The following is a 10,701-nucleotide window of genomic DNA, read 5'->3' on the forward strand; positions in this document are numbered from 1 at the left end:
GGTGCTTTCACAATCCCTTGTACCACTGGAAGTGCCGAGTTTTCTAAAACTCTTTGTGATCTTGGGGCGAGTATCAATTTGATGCCCTATTCGATTTTCAAGACTTTGGGAATTGGGCAACCAATATCCACATCTATGAGATTACAAATAGTCGATTTTTCACGACCCGAAATTTCCACCTTCGGAACCATGATGGCGCCTAACATTTCACTTATTAGGCAAGCCAACGTTAGAATAATATTAACCATTTTTAAACAAATTTTAAATTAATTAATAACAAAGAAACAAATGCGGAAGTAAAGTCTGAAATATAGTGAATAATCCATAATAATAGTGATGTCTAAATACCATCCCAGAACTGGAGTCACAAGTGCACGAGCTTCTAGAATAATACAAACAATGGTCTGAATAAAAATAAAGTTGTCTAAAAGAAAGCACACATCGGGACTTCAGAACTGCGAATGCTATGCAGTTATACCTCAAGTCTTCTGCGAATAGCTGAATCCGAGCAAATCTACTATACGTCATTGGGACCAACTCCGGTATCTGCACAAGAAGTGCAGAGTATAGTATGAGTACAACCGATCCCATGTATCCAGTAAGTGCCGAGCCTAACCTCGACGAAGTAGTGACGAGGCTAAGGCAGGTCACTTACATTAACCTGTACGCAATAATAATAATAATAACAATAATACTAGAAATAAAACAGGTAACTCATTTCAACAGTTGAAGCCAACTCGGCAGTCATAACCAATTATTATTTAAATCACTTTCCGTTGCGGCGTGCAACCCGCTCCACCAATATAATTCTTCAATAAATTTCCGTTGCGGCATGCAACCCGCTCCAACAATATAAACTTAAAATATAATCCGTTGAGGCGCGCAACTCGATCCCCCAATATATTCATTTTCATTTCCGTTGCGGCGTGCAACCTGCTCCAACAATATAAAATTAACAACTCTTGATTGTAATAAAAATACTCCAATAAATACCACATTCAATAAGAAATTATTAGGCAACAAAGTATACAATGATGATAATTTATTCAGAAACAAGAAATGACAAGTAGCAATTAATTGTAAAAATCAAGGACAAAATAGGCAATGTCATATTTAATATGCTAAATGTTAAGTAGCAATTAAGACACATAAATCAAATAAGCATGTAACAATTATTGCATGAATTCAAGAATTAATAATTGACAAGGAATATGAGAGAAATAATTATTATAACAATTAATTCGTGTCTTAAAATAATTTATGATTTTTAAATAATTAGGCAAACAATTAATTTGACAAAGTATAGGCACTCGTCACCTTGCCTATACATCGTTACATATGAAATCCACGTAGAAAATAATTCAAGGGTTCTATTCCCTCAAGTCAAGGTTAACCACGACACTTACCTCGCTTTGCAACCAAATTCAAGATTCCAATAAACCTTTGCCTCGCGAATTCGTGTCCAAAATCCTCAAATCCAGTCATAAACAATTCAATATACTCAATACAAATCGTAGGAATGAATTCCATTTGAATTTACTAATTTTCCGGAAAATAAATCCGAAATTCATCCCAAAAATAATAGTGGGGCCCACATCTCGAATCTCAGAAAAACTCACTAAATCTGAACACCCGTTCCGATACGAGTTCAACCATACAAAAATTATCGAATTCCAACATCGGATTGACCTTCGAATCTTTATTTTATATTTTTGGAAGAGTTTATTAAAAGAACTTATTTTTCTTCCATAAATTCACAGATTCATGATGTAAATGAGTACGGAATCATGAAATATAATCAATATAGGATAAAGAACACTTACCCCAATGTTTTCTCGTGAAAATATCTTGAAAATCGCCTCACCCGAGCTCTTAAAATCCAAAAATGGGTAAAAATGGTCAACCCCCGAATTTATATGTTTTGTCAAGGGCTTTTCGCATATGCGACTAACTTAGCCATTTATGCGACCTCGGCCTCAACTGCTCGCTTCTGCGACCTCGGCCACAACTCATGCCTGGTCACTTCTGCGACCTCGGCATCAAATCATGCTTGGTCTCTTCTTCGACCTCAGCCTCAACTCATTCTTGGTCGCTTATGCGACCTCGGCCTCAAATCATGCTTGGTCGCTTATTGGACCTCGGCCTCAAATCATGCTTGGTCACTTCTTCGATCTCGGCCTCAACCCATGCTTGGTCTCTTATGTGACCTCGGCCTCAACTCATGCTTGGTCGCGGCCTCGACCTATCTGCTCGCTTCTACGACCTCGACCTCGGCCCATGTTTGGTCGCAACCTCGACCTTGGCCCATACCTGGTCATGACCTCGGCCTCGGCCTCGGCCCAAACCTGGTCGTGACCTCGACCTCGGCCCAAACATGGTCATGCTAAATTCTGCAGGTGCGATTGCACCAGAAGACTAAAGCTTCCAGCCTTTGGTAATTTGGTCATAACTTCTTGTAGAAGTGTCCAAATGAAGAACGGTTTGAAGCGTTAGAAACTAGACTCGAATCCTTTTATTTGATAGGTTGATCATCTCATAACTCTTTATATATATTTAGATATGTTTGTCCAAAGTTTAGTTTTGTGCGTACTCATTTGGAACTTTAGTCTATTATGATATTTTCCAACTTGACTTAGACTTAGGCCTCTCCTTAGACCCCACATCACTTTTATTATGCCTCGTACACTTATTATCATATCTAATTGATATCCATAATATTATTAGTCCTCATTTGAGAAGTAGAGTCCGCCCCCAAAAACATAACATAACTTATCTCTTCTTTCACCCATTTTAATTTCCCGAATTTTTACTAACTCCCAAAATTTCCAAAAATTTTGTTAGAGTTTCCTTTGTAACTGGGCCTATCCACCTGCCAGATAATCCCATAAACCAATCCTAATAACACATACATAATCCAATCAACGTAACACAACATGAAAATAATACTGACATTGGCATCATAAGTAATATATTACTAGAAAAGGAACGCCATTAACATCAACTATTCGGGTGATACGTAACTCATAGCAGGTTAGCTCTCAACATCTTCATAGAACACAAAAATGAACGTTTAAATTAAAGATGACATTTTTGGGTCATCACATTCTCCACCTCTAAAACAAATGTTCGTCCTCGAATGGAATTAAAAAAATTACCTGAGCTGGTGAAAAGGTATGGATACTACTCCGCATGTACGACTCGGACTCCCAGGTAGATGCTTCTACCGGCTGACCTCTCCATTGAACCCGAACTGAAGGATAACTCTTAGACCTTAACTATCAGACCTGCCGGGCTAGAATAGCTACTGACTCCTTTTCATAAGTCAAATCTTTTTCCAATTGGACTGAGCTGAAATCTAACACATTGGACAGATCACCATGTTATTTTCGGAGCATAGACACATGGAACACTGATGAACCGCTGATAAACTAGGTGGTAATGCAAGCCTTTAGGCTACTTCGCCCACCCTTTCAAGAATTTCAAAGGGTCCAATATACCTAGGGCTCAACTTCCCTTCTTTCCGAACCTCATTACACCTTTCATAGGTGAAACCCAGAGCAATACTCTTTCTCCAACCATGAATGCAATATCACGAACTTTACGGTCGGCATAACACTTTTGCCTAGACTGAGCTGTGCGAAGTCGATCCTGAATAACCTTGACCTTATCCAAGGCATCCTATACCAAATCAGTACCCAACAACCGAGCCTCTCCCGGTTCAAACCATCCAACTAGCGAATGACATCGCCTCCCGTACAATGCTTCATACGGAGCCATCTGAATACTCGACTACTAGCTATTATTATAAGCAAACTCTGCAAGCGGCAAGAATTAATCCCAAGAGCCTCCAAAGTCTATAACACAAGCGCGAAGCATATCTTCCAATATCTGAATAGTGTGCTCCGACTGTCCGTCTGTCTGTGGATGAAATGTAATCCACTCAACCCGCGTGCCTAACTCACATTGTACAGCCCTCCAGAAGTGCGAGGTAAATTGCGTACCTCGATCTGAAATAATAGACATGGGCACACCGTGAAGGCGTATAATCTCACAGATGTAAATCTACACTAACCTCTATGAAGAATAGGTAACAACTACTAGAATGAAATGTGCTGACTTGGTCAACCTGTCCACAATGAACCAAACTGCGTCGAACCTCCTTTGAGTCCGTGGAAGACAAACACAAAATCCATAGTGATACGCTCCCACTTCCACTCAGGAATTTCTAACTTGTGAAACAAACCACCAGGTCTCTGATGCTCGTACTTGACTTGCTGACAATTTATACACCGAGCTACATATGCAACTATATCCTTCTTCATTCTCCTCTACCAATAATGTTGCCGTAAATCTTGATACATTTTGGCGGCACTTGGATGAATAGAATACCTGCAACTGTGTGCCTCCTCAAGAATTAATTCACGAAGCCCATCCACATTAGGCACACAAATACGACCCTGCATTCGCAAAACTCTATCTTCCCCCACAACAACCTATTTGGCATCACCGTGCCGCACCGTGTCCTTAAGGACCAGCAAATGAGGATCATCATATTGTCGCTCCATGATGCGCTCATATAAAGAAGACCGAGCGGTTGTGCTAGCTAGAACTCTACTGGGCTCTGAAACGTCTACCCTCACGAACTGATTGGCCAAAGTCTGAACATCTGCAGCTAATGGCCTCTCAACAACCGGAATATACGCAAGGTTGCCCATACTCATAGCCTTTCTACTAAAAGCATTGGCCACTACATTGGCCTTTCCGGGGTGATACAAAATGGTGATATCATAGTCTTTCAACAGCTCCAACTATCTTCTCTGCCTCAAATTGAGATCTTTTTGTTTAAACAGATATTGTAAGCTAGGATGATCAGTAAATACCTCACACAAGACACTGTAAAGGTAATGCCTCCAAATTTTCAGGGCATGGACAATGACTGCCAATTCTAAGTCATGAACAGATTAATTCTTCTCCTGAACTTTCAACTGCCGCGACGCATATTCAATCACCCTGCCATCTTGCATCAATACTGCACCAAGCCCAACATAAGATGCATCATAATATACCATATACGATCCTGAACCTGTGGGTAATACCAACACTGGCGATGTAGTCAAAGCGGTCTTGAGCTTCTGAAAACTTAACTCACACTCGTCTGACCATCTCAATGGGGCACCCTTCTAGGTTAATTTGGTCAATGGAGATGTTATAGATGAAAACCCCTCCACAAACCGGCGATAATAACTGCCAAACCCAGGAAACTCTGGATCTCTGTAGCTGAAGTAGGTCTAGGCCAATTCTGAACAACCTCAATCTTCTTAGGATCCACTTTTATGCCTTCTGCCGATACAACATGCCCCAAAAAGGCAACTAAGTCTAACAAAAATTCAAATTTTAAAATTTTGGCATATAACTGATTATTTTTCAAAGTCTGAAGCACACTCTGAAGATGTTGCTCATGCTCCTCTCGACTGCTAGAGTAAATCAAGATGTCATCAATGAATACAACTACAAATGAATCCATATAGGGCTTGAACACACGATTCATCAAATCCATAAATGCTACTGGGGAATTTGTCAGCCTAAATGACATCACTAGGAATTCGTAATGCCCATACCGAGTCCGAAAAGCTGTCTTAGGGACATCAGATGCCCTAATCTTCAACTGATGGTAACTAGACCTCAAATCAATCTTTGAAAACATCTTGTCACCCTGAAGCTGATCGAATAAGTCATCAATTCTTGGCAATGGATACTTGTTCTTGATAGTAGCCTTGTTCAACTGCCGATAATCTATACACATCCGCATTGAACCATCTTTCTTCTTTACAAATAACACTGGTGCACTCCAGGGCGAGACACTAGGTCTAATAAATCCCTGATCAAGCAAGTCTTATAACTGCCCCTTCAGTTCTTTCAATTCCGGCAGGGCCATACGGTATGGTGGAATAGAAATGGGCTGAGTGCCCGAAGCCAAATCAATACAGAAGTCTATATCTCTGTCGGGTGGCATCCCCGGCAAATCTGCAGGAAATACTTCTGGAAATTCACGAACAACTGGTATTAAGTCCATAGAAGGAACATTCGCACTGGGATCGCAAATATAAGCCAAATAGGCTAGACACCCCTTCTCGACCATACGTTGAGTCTTCATATAAGAAATAACTCTACTGGTAGAATGACCAGGAGTTCCTTTCCACTCTAATCGAGGTAAACCCGGCATGGCTAGTGTCACCTTCTTAGCATGTTAATTCAATATAGCATGATAAGGTGACAGTCAATCCATACCCAAGATGATATCAATATCTACCATATCAAGAAGTATACAATCCACACTAGTCTGAAGACTCCCAATAGTAACCACACACGAACAATAGACATGATCTACTACGATAGAATCTCCCACCAGTGGACATACACACAAGAGCACTCAGAGAATCACGAGGCATCACCAGATATGAAGCAAAATAAGAGGACACATAAGAATAAGAAGATCATGGATCAAATAGAACTGAAGCATCTCTATGGCAAACTGGAACAATACCTGTAATCACAATATCGGATGATTCGGCCTCACGCCTAGCCGAAAAAGCATAAAATCGGGGCTGGGCCCCACCACTATGAACCGCGTCTCTGGGACGACCTCTAACTGGCTGGTCTCCACCTCTAACGGCCTGACCTCTACCTCTAATAGCCTAACCTCCACCTCTAGCTGCCTGACCCCTACCTCTAGCTGGCTGAGCAGGTTGTAAAGCAACCGGTGCCGATATGATGGCACGAGAATTCTGTCGAGATCTGTTACTCGGCAGCATAGGGAAATACCTCCTGATGTGACCAGTGTTCCCACACTCATAACACCCGTCATGTTGTCGTAGCTGCTGAAGCTGAAGCTGACCCGAACGGGCCGGATAACCATTGTAGTGACTCTGGAGTGGTGGTGCACTGATAGGAGCTGAATGTGCACTAAATGTTGGCTGTCCAGAGTAAGGCATAAAAGGACCATGACTCCCTGAGGCACCGTGAGATGCCTAAAGTGCTGAATGAAACGGTCTGGGAGGATGACCCCTACCAAAATTACCCTTGCCTCCAGACGAGGCACCATTGAACCCACTGAACTGACGAGGCCTCTTATCATACCCTTGCCCTCTCTCCTGTGCAAGAACCATCTCTATCCTCCTAGCAACATTAGCAGCCGCCTGAAAGGAAATCTCACTTCCGGTCTCCTTGGCCATCTAAAGCCTGATAGGATGAGTGAGTCCATTAATAAACCTCCTCACTCTCTCTCCCTCAGTAGGTAGTAAAAGGAGAGCATGAAAGGCTAAATCCACAAAAGGGTCTCGTACTGAGTAACAGTCATACTGCTTTACTGTAGACGTTCAAATTACCTGCGAAAATCCTCTCTCAATATGATAGGGAGGAACTTCTCTAGAAATAGCCGTTAGAACTGCTCCCAGGTCAATGCAGGTGATCTAACTGGTCTGGTCAATGTATAATCTCTCCACCACCTCATGGCAAAATCCGTCATCTAAAATACAGCAAAATCGACCCCATTGGTTTCAACTATACCCATGTTCCGCAATACCTCATGGCATCGGTCAAGATAATCTTGTAGGTCCTCAGAAGGCGTACTACTGAAGTGAACTGGAAAGATCTTAGTAAACTTATCCAGACTCAATAAGGCCTCAGAAGACATGGCGGGCCTATCACTGGCCTGTGCCGCAATATTTGGCTGAACTATCCCAACTGGCGGGGCTGTTGGAACCTGATACTAGGGAGCCATCTGCTCCGGAGCAGGAGTAGTGGAAGTTTGTGCTCCTCCCCCAGCCTGTGAGACAGCTGGTGCCACTGGAAACGTACCATACTGGGCCACGCCCTCCATAAGACTCACCAAATGGACTAGAGCATCATGAAGCACTGGAGTAGCTACGAATCCTTCCGGGGCCTGAATTGGTCCAACTGGTACAGTCTGAACTAGAACCACCTCCTGAAGATCCACCTGAGGTTCTACAACAGGTGCTGCTGCTCGAGCTCTAGACTGAACTCTACCTCTGCCTGTGCCTCGGCCTCTAGCACGACCACGGCCTCGACCTCTACCCCTGGTCATAGTTGCCACCGGGGGTACTAGTCCCTGTCCATCGGTAGATGTATTACGTGTTCTCACCATATGCGAGAGAATAAGAATAGAATGGTTCAATCATCGATGATAGAACAAGATCGCACGACAGATTAAGAAAGAAGTGATATTGTTCCTAAACTTCATAGCCTCTGAAAGATAAGTATAGACGTCTCTGTACAGATCCTCAGACTCTACTAAGCTTTCTCGTGACTCGTGAGACCTAAGTAACCTAGGACTCTGATACCAACTTGTCACGACCCAAAATTCTCACCTTCGGGATCGTGATGGTGCCTAACATTTCACTTATTAGGCAAGCCAACGTTAGAATAATATTAATCATTTTTAAACAAATTTTAAATTAATTAATAACAAAGAAACAAATGTGGAAGGAAAGTCTGAAATATAGTAAATAATCCATAATAATAGCGATGTCTAAATACTGTCCCAGAACTGGAGTCATAAGTGCACGAGCTTCTAGAATAATACAAACAATGGTCTGAATAAAAATAAAGTTGTCTGAAAGAAAGCACACAGCGGGACTTCAGAACTGCGAACACTGTGCAGTTATACCTCAAGTCTCCTGCGAATAGCTGAATCCGAGAAAATCTACTATACACCGCTGGGACCAACTCCGGTATCTGCACAAGAAGTGCAGAGTATAGTATAAGTACAACCGACTCCATATACCCAGTAAGTGCCGAGCCTAACCTCGACGAAGTAGTGACGAGGCTAAGGCAGGTCACTTACATTAACCTGTACGCAATAATAATAATAACAACAATACTAGAAATAAAACAGGTAACTCATTTCAACAGCTGAAGCCAACTTGGTAGTCATAGCCAATTATTATTTAAATCACTTTCCGTTGCGGCGTACAACTCGCTCCAACAATATAATCCTTCAATAAATTTCCGTTGCGGCGTGCAACCCGCTCCAACAATATAAACTTAAATTATAATCTGTTGCGGCGCGCAATCCGATCCCCTAATATATTTATTTTTATTTCCGTTGCGGCGTGCAACCCGCTCCAACAATATAAAATTAACAACTCTTGATTGTAATAAAAATACTCCAATAAATACCACATTCAATAAGAAATTATTAGGCAACAAAGTATAAAATGATTATAATTTATTCAGGAAACAAGAAATAACAAGTAGCCATTAATTGTGAAAATTAGGGAGAAAATAGGCAATTTCATATTTAATATGCTAAATGTCAAGTAACAATTAAGACACATAAATCAAATAAGCATGTAACAATTATTGCATGAATTCAAGAATTAATAATTGACAAGGAATATGAGAGAAATAATTATTATAACAATTAATTTGTGTCTTAAAATAATTTATGATTTTTAAATAATTATGCAAATAATTCATTTGACAAAGTATAGGCACTCGTCACCTTGCCTATATATCGTTACACATGAAATTCACGTAGCAAATAATTCAAGGGTTATATTCCCTCAAGTAAAGGTTAACCACGACACATACCTCGCTTTGCAACCAAATTCAAGATTCCAATAAACCTTTGCCTCATGAATTCATGTCCGAAATCCTTAAATCTAGTCATAAAAAGTTCAATATACTCAATACAAATCGTAGGAATTAATTCCATTTGAATTTACTATTTTCCGGATTAAAATCCGAAATTCATCCCAAAAATCAACTGTGGGGCCCATATCTCGAATCTCAGAAAAACTTACAAAATCTGAACACTCATTTTGATACGAGTTCAACCATATAAAAATTATCGAATTCCGACATTGTATTGACCTTCAAATCTTCATTTTACATTTTTGGAAGATTTTATTAAAAAAAACTAATTTTTCTTCCATAAATTCACGGATTCATGATGTAAATGAGTATGGAATCATGAAATATAATCAATATAGGATAAGTAACACTTACCCCAATGTTTTCCCGTGAAAATCTCCTGAAAATCGCCTCCCCCGAGCTCTTAAAATCCAAAAGTGGGTAAAAATGTTCGACCCCCGAATTTATATATTCTGTCCAGGGCTTTTCGCACATGCGACTAACTTAGCCATTTCTGCGACCTCGACCTCAACTGCTCACTTCTTAGACCTCGGCCTCAACTGCTCGCTTCTTAGACCTCGACCTCAACTCATGCCTGGTCGCTTCTGTGACCTCAGCCTCAAATCATGCTTGGTCGCTTCTTCAACCTCGGCCTCAACTCATGCTTGGTCTCTTATGCGACCTCGGCCTCAACTCATGCTTGGTCGCGACCTCAACCTATCTGCTCGCTTCTACGACCTTGACCTCGGCCCATGCTTGGTCGCGACCTCGACCTCGGCCCATACCTGGTCGTGACCTCGACCTCGGCCCAAACCTGGTCTTGACCTCGCCTCAGTCAAAACCTGGTCATGCTAAATTCTGCAGGTGCAATTACACCACAAGACTAAAATTTCCATGCTTTGATAATTTGGTCATAACTTCTTGTAGAAGTGTCCAAATGACAAACGGTTTGAAACTTAGAAACTAGACTCGAAGACCTTTCATTTGATAGGTTGATCATCTCATAACTCCTTGTATATATATATATATATATATATATATATACAC

Source organism: Nicotiana tomentosiformis, chromosome 8 (genome assembly GCF_000390325.3).
Source record: "Nicotiana tomentosiformis chromosome 8, ASM39032v3, whole genome shotgun sequence".
Lineage (NCBI taxonomy): Eukaryota > Viridiplantae > Streptophyta > Magnoliopsida > Solanales > Solanaceae > Nicotiana > Nicotiana tomentosiformis.